This window comes from Podarcis vaucheri, assembly GCF_965113315.1.
Source record: "Podarcis vaucheri genome assembly, chromosome: 6".
In the NCBI taxonomy this organism is placed as follows: Eukaryota; Metazoa; Chordata; class Lepidosauria; order Squamata; family Lacertidae; genus Podarcis; species Podarcis vaucheri.
Genome location: NC_138764.1, coordinates 89,481,181 through 89,492,359, shown reverse-complemented (window position 1 = coordinate 89,492,359; position 11,179 = coordinate 89,481,181).

Below are 11,179 nucleotides of genomic sequence, written 5' to 3'. Positions count from 1 at the left end.
AGTGCGCAACCCAAAATCACATAACCTGAAGCATCTGTAACCCAAGGTACCACTGTACAAACTCAGTGGGGCAGTTTGGCAATACAGTGGTACCTCGGCTTACATACCTCGGCAATACAGTGGTACCTTGGCTTACACACATTACATACATTACATACGCTTCAGGTTACATACACTTCAGGTTACAGATTCCGCTAACCCAGAAATAGTACCTCGGGTTGAGAACTTTGCTTCAGGATGAGAACAGAAATCGCACAGCAGCGGTGCAGCAGCAGCGGGAGGCCCCATTAGCTAAAGTGGTCTTCAGGTTAAGAACAGTTTCAGGTTAAGAACAGACCTCCCGAACGAATTAAGTATTTAACCCAAGGTACCACTGTAATGAGCAGATTTCATTGTGTGTGTTCCTGACTATATGGGCAGATAAAAACAAAACCTGAAGCAGAGGTCACTCCAATTTCTGCAACTTGCAATAAAAGCAGCTGCAGTCAATGTATCATTTTGGGGGCTCTTAATTTAACAAGATCACACCAGCGCAACATGTGACCCACTGAGCGCAGCCAGCCATGCAGTGCAGCCCACCAGAGGTTTGCTGTGTGGGGCTTGGAGGACCATGTTGTATTAGCCCACATTGCACCATTTCACTGAAAGAATTTGAGCCAGCAATCTGCTTTCTGATATTAACAAGCTTCGTTTCCAAGGGATGTTTGCAGCAGATCGCTGGGGAAAGGGGAATGCATCCCATTCCACTTTATTTTGTGTGTTGGGAGATAAGCAGTCAGGATTTATTTTATTTCATCCATAGGTGGTGCTAGAACGCAAGCTTAGGTCTGGGCTGAAGTGTGTTACTTTAAGGATAGGTTTGTCTTCACAGGTACGGCTTGCAGGCAGTAGAGCTGTCGAAGGCAGGATGTCTCTGAATTTCTGGCCATCACAGGTGGGGAGAAGGCTGCTGTGTTCATGTCCAACTCTGAGGCTTCCCACAGGCATCTGGCTGGCCACTGTGAGGACAGAATGCTGGACTAGATGGCTGCCATTGGCCTGAATCCAGCAGGCTGCTTTGACACTCTCACGTGCAAACAGGATGAAGTCTCGTTTCTTTCTGATGAGTCTTTCAACAAAAGGGTAGCAAAGCGTCGATCAGTAAACAATGCAGAATTGGAACTGATGGAAATTGAATTTGTCATTGAAAATAGTGCCCCTCTTAAGGTTTAATCACAAGCGTGTATTCGCACATACATGCACACGCATAACAGTTTCTCAACACGAAGGTGAAACTAAGGGTACAGCTTGCATAACTCCCAACATCTCCCTCAAAGCTTACTGTAGTAAAATAAAATAAAATGCTTACATCGCGAATGTATGTCCCTCTAAAGAGCAAAGCATTAATCATTTCTGACATCTGAAACGATTAATTCTTCCTATCTCTGCTTCACTGTTTCACTATTCTGACATGCTGTAGAAACTGAACCAGCAGTACAGGAGTTGCCAACTTTTTGTAAGCTAGAAAAATAGACATGGGCACTAGAGATACACTCCCTGCAACCAGCCATCAGGGGGCTGGCCCAATACATTTTGACACCTAAGGCAAACTACAACATAGGGCCTTCCCCCGGCCAAGGAAGAAGGGGCGAGTGAAGAGCTTTGTCAGGAACAAGGGAATAAAACTCTACAGAAGGAACAAGAGGGAGGTGATCAAATCAACCTCCCCCAAAGCTTGAAGTGGGGGAAGGGGTCTGCTATGAATCACACTGGGCGGGCACAGAGCCCAGGAGATCTCAGAGGACACCCCCTGCTCCCTAGGCATGAGAGAAGACTAAGAGCACCTCCTATTCTCTGAGAGGCTACTGTGGGGGGGAGCTGCTGGGGCCAGGGATGGCTTTTTGGGCACGTGTACCCGTGGGCACTACGTTGGTGATCCCTGCAGAACTAAGGTGCCAGTATGGAATCTCTGCATTTTCAGCATGTCCTGCTAATCCGCAAGGGAGATTGCAGGTGAAAAAGCACTAGGCATGATGCCACCCACACTAGACTATAAATTCAGAGTACTTGAAACAGCACTAAAGGAGCCAGAACCCTATACGTATGTATTTTCACCCACAAATGTGCTTTTTGCGTTGCTGCGAGAGCAGTGCACTCCCACACAGGAACCAAACGCCACAATTAGGTTCTCTAACCGCATTTTCTGCCTTTTCACTTTATCAGAACAAGAGGTATTGAGTTGGTTCAATAGTAGGAAACCAGTATATTTATGTCATTGTGATGGCTAACCTATAACACGGGGTTTGTGTATAGTTCTATCAGATAAACAGGAAAGATAACCTCCGTGAAAATGAAAAAGCCGATAACTCAAGCGCTGCTCTCTGCACCACAGTGGTGTGTTATGTTTAAAGGCGCCGTTTGTGGGGGTTTTGCTCTCTAGGCTGATGAACGCTCACAATCCAAAGCAGAGAGATTCTCAGGCTGTGATCTAGTCCCTCTCAAACCAATGGAGGGTCAGCCACTGGTTTTAAAGAGCAAAACCTGGATAAAGAAGCATCGTGCATCCTTGAGATTATTTCAGACACGGACTGCAGCATATATATATTTAATGTACGGTATCAGAATTGTGCTTTATTGTTTTTTGAAGTCATTGAGTTATTGTCCCACCAGTCGGGGTTTGAACATGGACTGGTAGCAAATCTTCACCTTCCTCCATGATTTTATATACCTTCCCATCAAGTTTTCCATTTCTTTTTCCTGAACAATCAGCCAGCATTCTGTAGTCACAGAGCATGCTCACTGCTCGGTCTTCAGTGGACTGTTTTGTGGGGTCTTCTTCTGCACCCCACATCTTAGATTATATATCATTTTTATACTTCTGCAAATATTGATGCCCCCCCAATCTACTGATCCCTGCCTTTTCTGTGGGTGATGCCATTTTGGCTACATAAGCAAAAGTTCTCACGCCTGCACATCGGAAACAGAGGACTAACAACAAGTGGGACTCTCATTTTTTAAATCATAGGACATATTCTATTACTCCTCGTTATGCACAATAATATACCGATCCATGACTATTGCTCTAGCCGTACTGAACATTTAAAGCATTATGCTGCCATGTTAAACAGCCATGGCTTCACCCAGATAATTGGGAGGTGGGGGGTGGCTGTAGTTTGTCAAAGGTGCTGTGGGGTGTTTGAAGATGCCTTTGCCCCACCCTAGACACTTGAACTACAATTCCCAATAGTACTTTAACAATCAATACTTCTTCACAGGGGACTCTGGCAACTGCCGTTCTTTGAAGGGAATGGAGTCACCTCTCAACAACTCTCAGCACCCTAGAAGTAACATTATATAACATCTAAAAGTACAGCCATCAAGCTATTACCCACATGCGTAATAAAACAACAACGTTGCCCCAGCCACACAACAACAACAATGTGTTTTGTCACCCGTCTGACTGGGTTGCCCCAGCCACTCTAGCCAACAGAGTACTAAAAACACTCTTTTAAGTTTCTGCTTAAAGTTAATAATGAGTGGGGCAGACCCCCCCCCGTGCCCTCACTGCAGAGGACATGCCACAAATGGAGAGCCACCACTAAGAAGTCCGTGTCATGCATAAACATCTGCTGAGCAGTTTGTTAGGAAACCTGCCACCATTCCTCAGTGTGCACGTGGGGCCTCCAACTTCCCATCTAGTTCCTCGGGGTTTATAAACAGATTGTATAAGGAAGCTCCAGAGCCGCAGCAGGTCACTGTGCCATCTGCAGTGGGAAAGGAGGAGTGGGTTGAGTTTACCACTCTCAAGACCCATGGTTACAGGTAAGCAATCTGCTTTTATTCATCCAAATGGCATTTTTTATAACTGGATCCAAGTTCAAGCAGATTATTTTTATATAACCCACTGCCATCACATTAGAAATGCACAATATCGCCTTTTCATCCATGTTGTAAAATCCAAGGGGATATGGAAACTGTTTAACTGGGGTGTGATATTCATGATCTTTATATAGATATATACACATACATACATGTATGGCAGTAAAATTGCTTTCTGGTGATGACTTTGCATGAAAAATGCACAGTAAGGAACAATTTCCCCATTGATTATCTTTCCGTGCTAATAGCTTCTATGGCCATTTTGTGGACAGTTCACTTTTAACATTCATATGTAAATCCCATAAGCCTTGGCAGACTAATGATTGGGAGGGGGGGGGAGAGAGAAACTGAGGTAAAAAATAAGGGAATGGATTCTCTAATTCTCCACAGCTTCTTTGGCGCTTGTAGTCTAATTAAAATGCATAAATCCCACCCACCCCAAAAAGACCTCACCATAATATATGGTGAGACAGTCTATAACCCATATCTCTTTACAGAGGCTACACTCAAGCCCAAACTACTTGTGACCTTAACTGTATAGTGCATTTTTAATTCACAAATTGCCAGCTCAGGGGGTCCACTTTAGATCAAAACCCTACCACAATACCTAAAGGGTTAAAGTCATCTCCCCCCATTCACTCTTGCTACGATCTGGTTCCCTGCTTGGCAATTTATAGGAAGAAAACTTGCACTCAAGGAGATAACTCAATGTTTAAAGTCGCATGGAGTTTGCCCTCCCTCTCCAAGATGCAACAGGTGTCAGAAGAACACCAACACAGTGTGTGGAGCGAGGCTGAGACTATCAGTTGCTTGAAGAAAATGTACAGTAATTATTAGTTTTCCTGTCAGCATCAGGGCATCGGAATGTAGCTAAAGAGTGACATACAAAATCAGGCCAAAGTTCCATCAAGTAGTATAACACTGGAACAGTTTGGACTATCTTATCTCATCTTAATAAACCAAGATGCAGATTAGCTACCGTATTTTTCGCTCTATAACACGCACCTGACCATAACACGCACATAGTTTTTAGAGGAGGAAAACAAGAAAAAAAATTCTGAATGAAACAGTGGATGTATCATTTTTGTGCTTCATGCTGTGGCCACAGACATGTGATTTGACGGTGAGTTTGGGGTAGCCCAATGCAAAAATCCTGAGAATCCATGTGGATCTGTGCTTTGTAACCACGTTTTTGCACCATTGTGGCCCCAGGCAACAGTGGGTACGTGATTTTTTTGGTGCGGGCTGTAGCCGTAGACATGCTATGTGATCTGATGGTGAATTTGGGGTGACCCTGAGGCAGAATGCAGGAAAGCAGCAGCCTCCTCTACAGCTTTCCCTCCTCCGTGACGCGGGATCTGATTTTTGCCTAATTTTTGCCTCTGCACTCAGACCAGTCTGCTCCAGGGACCACACATTCGCTCAATAACACGCACAGACATTTCCCCTTACTTTTTAATAGAAAAAATGTGAGTGTTATAGAAAGAAAAATATGGTATTTGTGTGCGCACAGACCCTTCGCTCATTTATAGTGGGAACGGGCAAACCAGGAAGCTTTCCCATAACTACTGCTTCCCATTAGGTTCAGATAAGGGAACAATGGCTAACAGCTTTGAACAAGTTGAGATATTTTTTAACCTTCCCCAAAGCATGGTATTACACCATATTTTTCGCTCCATAAGATGCACTTTTCCCCTTCTAAAAAGTAAAGGGAAATGTCTGCATCTTATGGAGCGAAGGTGTGGTCCCTGGAGCCGAATCGCCTGAGTGTGCTGCGTGCCATTGCCCCGCCTTCCCGGCGGCCTCCCCTTTCCCCTGAAGCCCTGGGAAGGTCTGGGAGCGGCGGGCAGGCTGTGCGATGTTGCCTCATGCTCCTGGTCTGCTCTTTTTGAGAGGCTTCGACCGACAGCCTCCCCTTTCCCCTGAAGGCTCCGGGGATGTTGGCCAGAGGATGGCGAGAAGAGGCAGCTGCCGAGAGAGGGGAGGAAGAAGACGGAGAGGAGGGGGACCGAGAAGCAGGGCAAAGGGAGATGAGGTAGGTTTCTGTGAGTGGAGAGTCATGGTAGAGGGCAAAGGAGAGGCAGCAGCGAAGGGGAGAAATTGCAGACGTTGCCTGAGGAGTTTGGGCGAAAGGGATGGAGAGGAGGAGGCTGGGAAAGGGGCCTGCGCTGCTTGGGGGGGGAGTGGGGAGAAAGAAAGCCTCCCAAGTCTCCACAGGAGAGCGATCCCTGCAGAGGCTTAGGATGGAAGCTGCACCCCGCCAACTATATGGCTGGTGGGCAAGCAGCTTCCCTCCCAAGCCTCTGCAGGGATCGCTCTCCTCCCGAGGAGGCTGTGATTCAGAATTTTTTTTCTTGTTTTCCTCAGGTGTGTCTTATGGTCAGGTGTGTCTTATGGAGCAAAAAATACGGTATATATTGGCTTGTTCTGAAGTTTCCCAGTTTGTCCAGGAAAGGAAACTGTAAATATCTTAAGACTTCCTGGCTTGCTCATGTAAAAGGGCTACCTGCATGACCAAAAGGCTTGTTCATGTCTCACTGTATTAAGCTGAGACTTCATTGTTAAATTTGGACATTCTTTTCCCAAAATGCCCAGCTCAGCACCTCTGAAAACTCAATTGGGGTCAACCATTCCATTTTGTCCATGGCATCTGAAAATCAAATGCATGATGTGTCTTAACCTAGAGCTCTGTTGTGGCAATCAATAACAGGTATACTGCCAACTCCAAATTCATCTTGTCTTCTGAGTTTAGTGGCTAATGTTTATTCTGTTATATAGAATTATTATTTTTTTATTATAAGTGTTGTTGCTACTATTACAATTATTTTTTCATTTATGAATTGCTTCCTGTAAAGCATTTCAAGTGTGCAATACAACTGAAAGATATATAAAACAATTGCATACACACACACACAAACATATATATATATATATATATATATATATATATATATATATATACACACACATATACGGGTAACATAAACTTCGGGTTACGAAAGCAGCAAGCCCAGAAGTGTTTCGCCGCGCACGCATGCACAGAAGTGCTCTACAGAAGTGGTCTGCTGCCCCACATGCGCATTTGCAGAAGTGGTCCCTCCAGTTGCAGAAACCTTGGGATCCGACCAGAGCTCCAGAACGGATCCCATCTGCAACCAGAGGTACCACTGTGAGATGCCCTCTCTTGCAGTGTGCCATGATCAGTTAAGGATGCACCAGTCTTCTAGGTCTCCTGGTCCCAAAGCTGTATCACCCCATCTTGTGGTAAGCTGCACTTATGCATTCATGAAAAGGTACTACTTCCTTTTGTCTGTCCTGAACTAGCAAGCGGGTCAGCTTCACAGAATGACCTCAGTTTGTAGTGGTTTGAGTGGGAGGGAGAAAAATGGACTTTGAAAACTCTCACAAATGTTGTAAACCTCTTTTGCGTCTGTCGCAGTGTCGTAGCGTGGGGGGTGCAGGGGGGGCCGGGCGCACCGGGCACAACATCTGGGGGTTAGGGTTAGGGGGCGCAAATCCACGGGTTAGGGGGCGCAAATCCATGGGTTAGGGGGCACAAATTACTTGCCTTGCCCCGGGTGCTGACAACCCACGCTACGCCACTGGTCTGTCGTACTTATACTTAGTTCTCAAGAACAGCAAATGAGGTGGTCAGTTTCTGTCTGGACCCTATAGAGTGCAAATGTGAGCCTCCAGATGGGTTCCCCGTGCCCACCCCCCAAAGCTTTTGTGGTATCTGACCTTTGGTTATGCTGGCCAGGGCTGATAGGAATCATGGTCCAAAACATCTGGAAGGCACGAGGTTGGGGAATATAAGAAGATCATTACTGGGTCAGAGCCAAAGTCCTGTCTAGTCCACCACACTGTTCTTAGACTGGCCAACAAGTTGCCTGACTGGAGGTGGAACATCACCATAATGGCTAGTAGTATCCACTACTAGCCTTATCCTCCATGAATCTGGCGAAATCCTCTTTTTAGAGCCATCCAAGCAGGTGTCCCTCATTCCCAAATTGTGTCTAGGGATTGCCTCCCTGGTCTGTTAAATCAAACTGCCCTGCCAGTTCTGGTCTTGGCCTTAAGATGTCACTAATCGACTTGGCCTTGAGATTTCCTCTAGGTAGCTTGGAGGCCAGGAAAGGGAAAAGAGGAAATTTGCTGTTGTTTTTAACATATCTCCCACTTCCTACAGTGAGTGACAGACAAGGTGGTGATGGCAGTTGACTGGCTTGACAGACGTTCATTAAGCCTACTTAATTTTAAGGGTCTTCTTTGCTTTTCACTTCCTCCTTCAGAGTCAAGCTAGTGTAAAAACAAATGTGAGCCCCCCCCGCCCCCAAAGGCTCCGAAATAAATAATCCAACAGCCCACCAAGGTGAAAGAGTGAAGGAGGAGGTCAGTAATGCTAGCAGTAGGGTTACATTACACATTCTTAAAGATTAAATAAGCTGCAATCACACAGTGCTAATAATAATTTTAAAAATCCTTATCCAAGTCTCTTCCAAAAACATTTTTTAAAAAACACCTTATAATTGTGTCCAGTGTTAGTCCTACTCATAGTAGACCCATGGAAATGAATGGGCATGACTAATTTAGGTGCATTAATTTAAACAAGTCAGCTCTGAATAATATTTAGTTGGACGCAACCCATAATTTTAGCCAGTAGCCCTATCCTCGACTATCTAGCATGAAGGCTCATTGAAATGAGAGATTTACTTTTGAGTAAGCATACCCACAATCATAGTTATTTTTATGATGACTTTATTTCTCTTTGTTTTTGCTTTATGACCTGTTGTGTATTTTTATCGGAACTGTAAACTTCCTTGAATTAATTTTCTTAAAAATAGAGAAATGGCATATATTTTATCATCCTCTTGTGTTATTCTGGTTTATTTTATTATTTTTAGATTTCAGGTGTAAACTGACAGGGCTGAAGGGCAGTATAAGGATGTTCCATATCAGTAAATCTTTGGCAATGATGTCTTCTTCCTGGTTGTGTTCCCCTCATTCGAATCCATAGGCAATCTGTGTCTAGCTGAGAGAGGGTGGAGCTTCTTGGGTTTGCTGATCGGAAGGTTGGAGGTTCATATCCCCACGGCGGGGTGAGCTCTTGTTACTCTGTCCCAGCTTCTGCCAACCCAGCAGTTTAAAAGCACACCAATGCAAGTAGATAAATAGGTACCATAACTCCCTTAGCAAAAATTGTCCAGTAGCACCTTAGAGACCAACTAAGTTTGTTCTTGGTATAAGCTTACATGTGCATGCACACTTCTTCAGATATCTTCAGATATTCTTTAGGTATCTGAAGAAGTGTGCATGCACACAAAAGCTTATACCAAGAACAAACTTAGTTGGTCTCTAAGGTGCTACTGGTTATATATATATATATATAAACTGCATCAGACCAACCTGAATCCCTTAGCAAAATGAGCATTTGCTTTGTACATGAGAGCACAATTTCAAAAAAGAGGAATAAAAGGGTTAGAAAAGGAAGTTAATATAAGTACTGGTAGGTTATAAAGCTGAACAACACGTGAATGTGGTAAGGAGTCTGAATAATTAAGCATTTCTTGGAAGGCATGAGAAATCCACACTTGTCATTCTGCACCTAATGATATGATATGCCCATTCAGTCAGTCACCTGAGTTCCAAGCTGTACATTTATGCACGGAAATTAGTCGCTTTATTGTCTGAAGATCCGTCTCCAGATTTTGAGCCAATGAGTCACCTTGCTCAATGAACTGCATTCCTGTACTTCATGGAGACAGACATTTCTCATAGCACACTACAGTTATGAATCAGGGAGTGTGAGAAACACACTGTTTAGTTATGCAGCAAAAGAACAATGAAAGTGTTTTGCAAAAGAACAACGGTGGGAGCTACCACTTTTTTGCAAACCCAAAAGGCAAAGGAAGCAGCTTGTTGAGTGTTCGTAAGTCAGTCTTCCCCAACCTGGTGCCCTCGAACGGTTTTGGGTTCAAGTAATCCGAAGCATGTGGAGGGCACAAGGTTAGGGAAAGCTACTTTAGAGAATCGTTTCACACTGGCAATTGTGCGAACAGAGAATGGATGTTCCCTTCCTGTGCTCAGAACTCGTCCTTTCTGTCTGCACACTTGTAGGATACGGCCTGCAGTTGAATGTTACTCCACTAAGAAGCATTGCATTTGACACTGAAGTTCCACTTCTGGGTTGGCGCCTCCGGCAATGGCAGAGCTCCTCCAATCGGGAGGAACTTGCTCTGTGAAAAGCAGGGTCTGACCGCCACGGTGAAGGCGGAGACCCATAGAAATCACAGGCGGGAGAAGCCTGTGAACCTGGGATTTGGCTGGCACCCTACTCATGGGGAAACCCTGTTTTGGGGATCCGGAGCGACGTGGGGTGAGCAGCGCAGTGCTTTGAATCGACCGCTTCTTTCACGGAGTGAAGCCGCATTGCTGTTGCCGGAGAGCGCTGACTTTTTCCTGTGGAAAATTGGATTTTAAACGACAACCCGTGAGTAGAACGGAGAATTGGATCTTGAAACACTTTAATTTGGTGCCGAAGCGGGGAGGCTCTAAACAGGAAGTCCGCCTCCTGTTTTTGTAAATAGATTGAAGCAAAGATGTTACAAGCTAAAGTCTTTGAAAGCTTTTGATAAAGGATTAAATTCCCACCGGACAAAAATATATAACCCCTCTTGAAAGCAGGAGAAGAGGGGGAAATTTTGGATCTAGTGTGCCTGCAGAAGAGAGTGAAAATCAAATTGCCACTGCTCTGAACCTGGAAAAGGGCTGCCAGATGACGTTCGGGGAATGTTTATTGACAGAACGGATTTGACAGCTAGCTAAAATAAGAAAGGCACTGTTTCCATTGTCCTCTTCTGCGTTTAAAAATGGAGGAAAAAGTAACCGAAAATTGAAACTATTGTTATTTGCTTGAGTCGTGCTTGAAAGAATTGATACAAACAGAGACTGTTTCCCTCTAGAGGGAGCATGTGAAACTGTTACAGGAGTGCAACAGGGAGATCTCTAGCTGCAAGATAAAGATTCTGAAAACTAGAGTCTGACCGTGGACCATTCAAAATGTTGATAGGAGAAGCTATTGTGACTGTATTATACAAGATAAACTACTCGCTGGAACAGCTCCATAAAAAGACAGATGACACGATCTCTAAAATTGACAACTTGGAACAGAACGTGATTAATTTGAGTCAAAAAGTGAGTGCCAATACAGAAACAATTCAGGATTCGGTACAGGAACATATCTTGGTTGGACAAATGGTGGAGGAAAAGGAGAAAGCTGATGATGTGAAAATGGTGGAGAAAAAGGAGAAAGCTGATGATG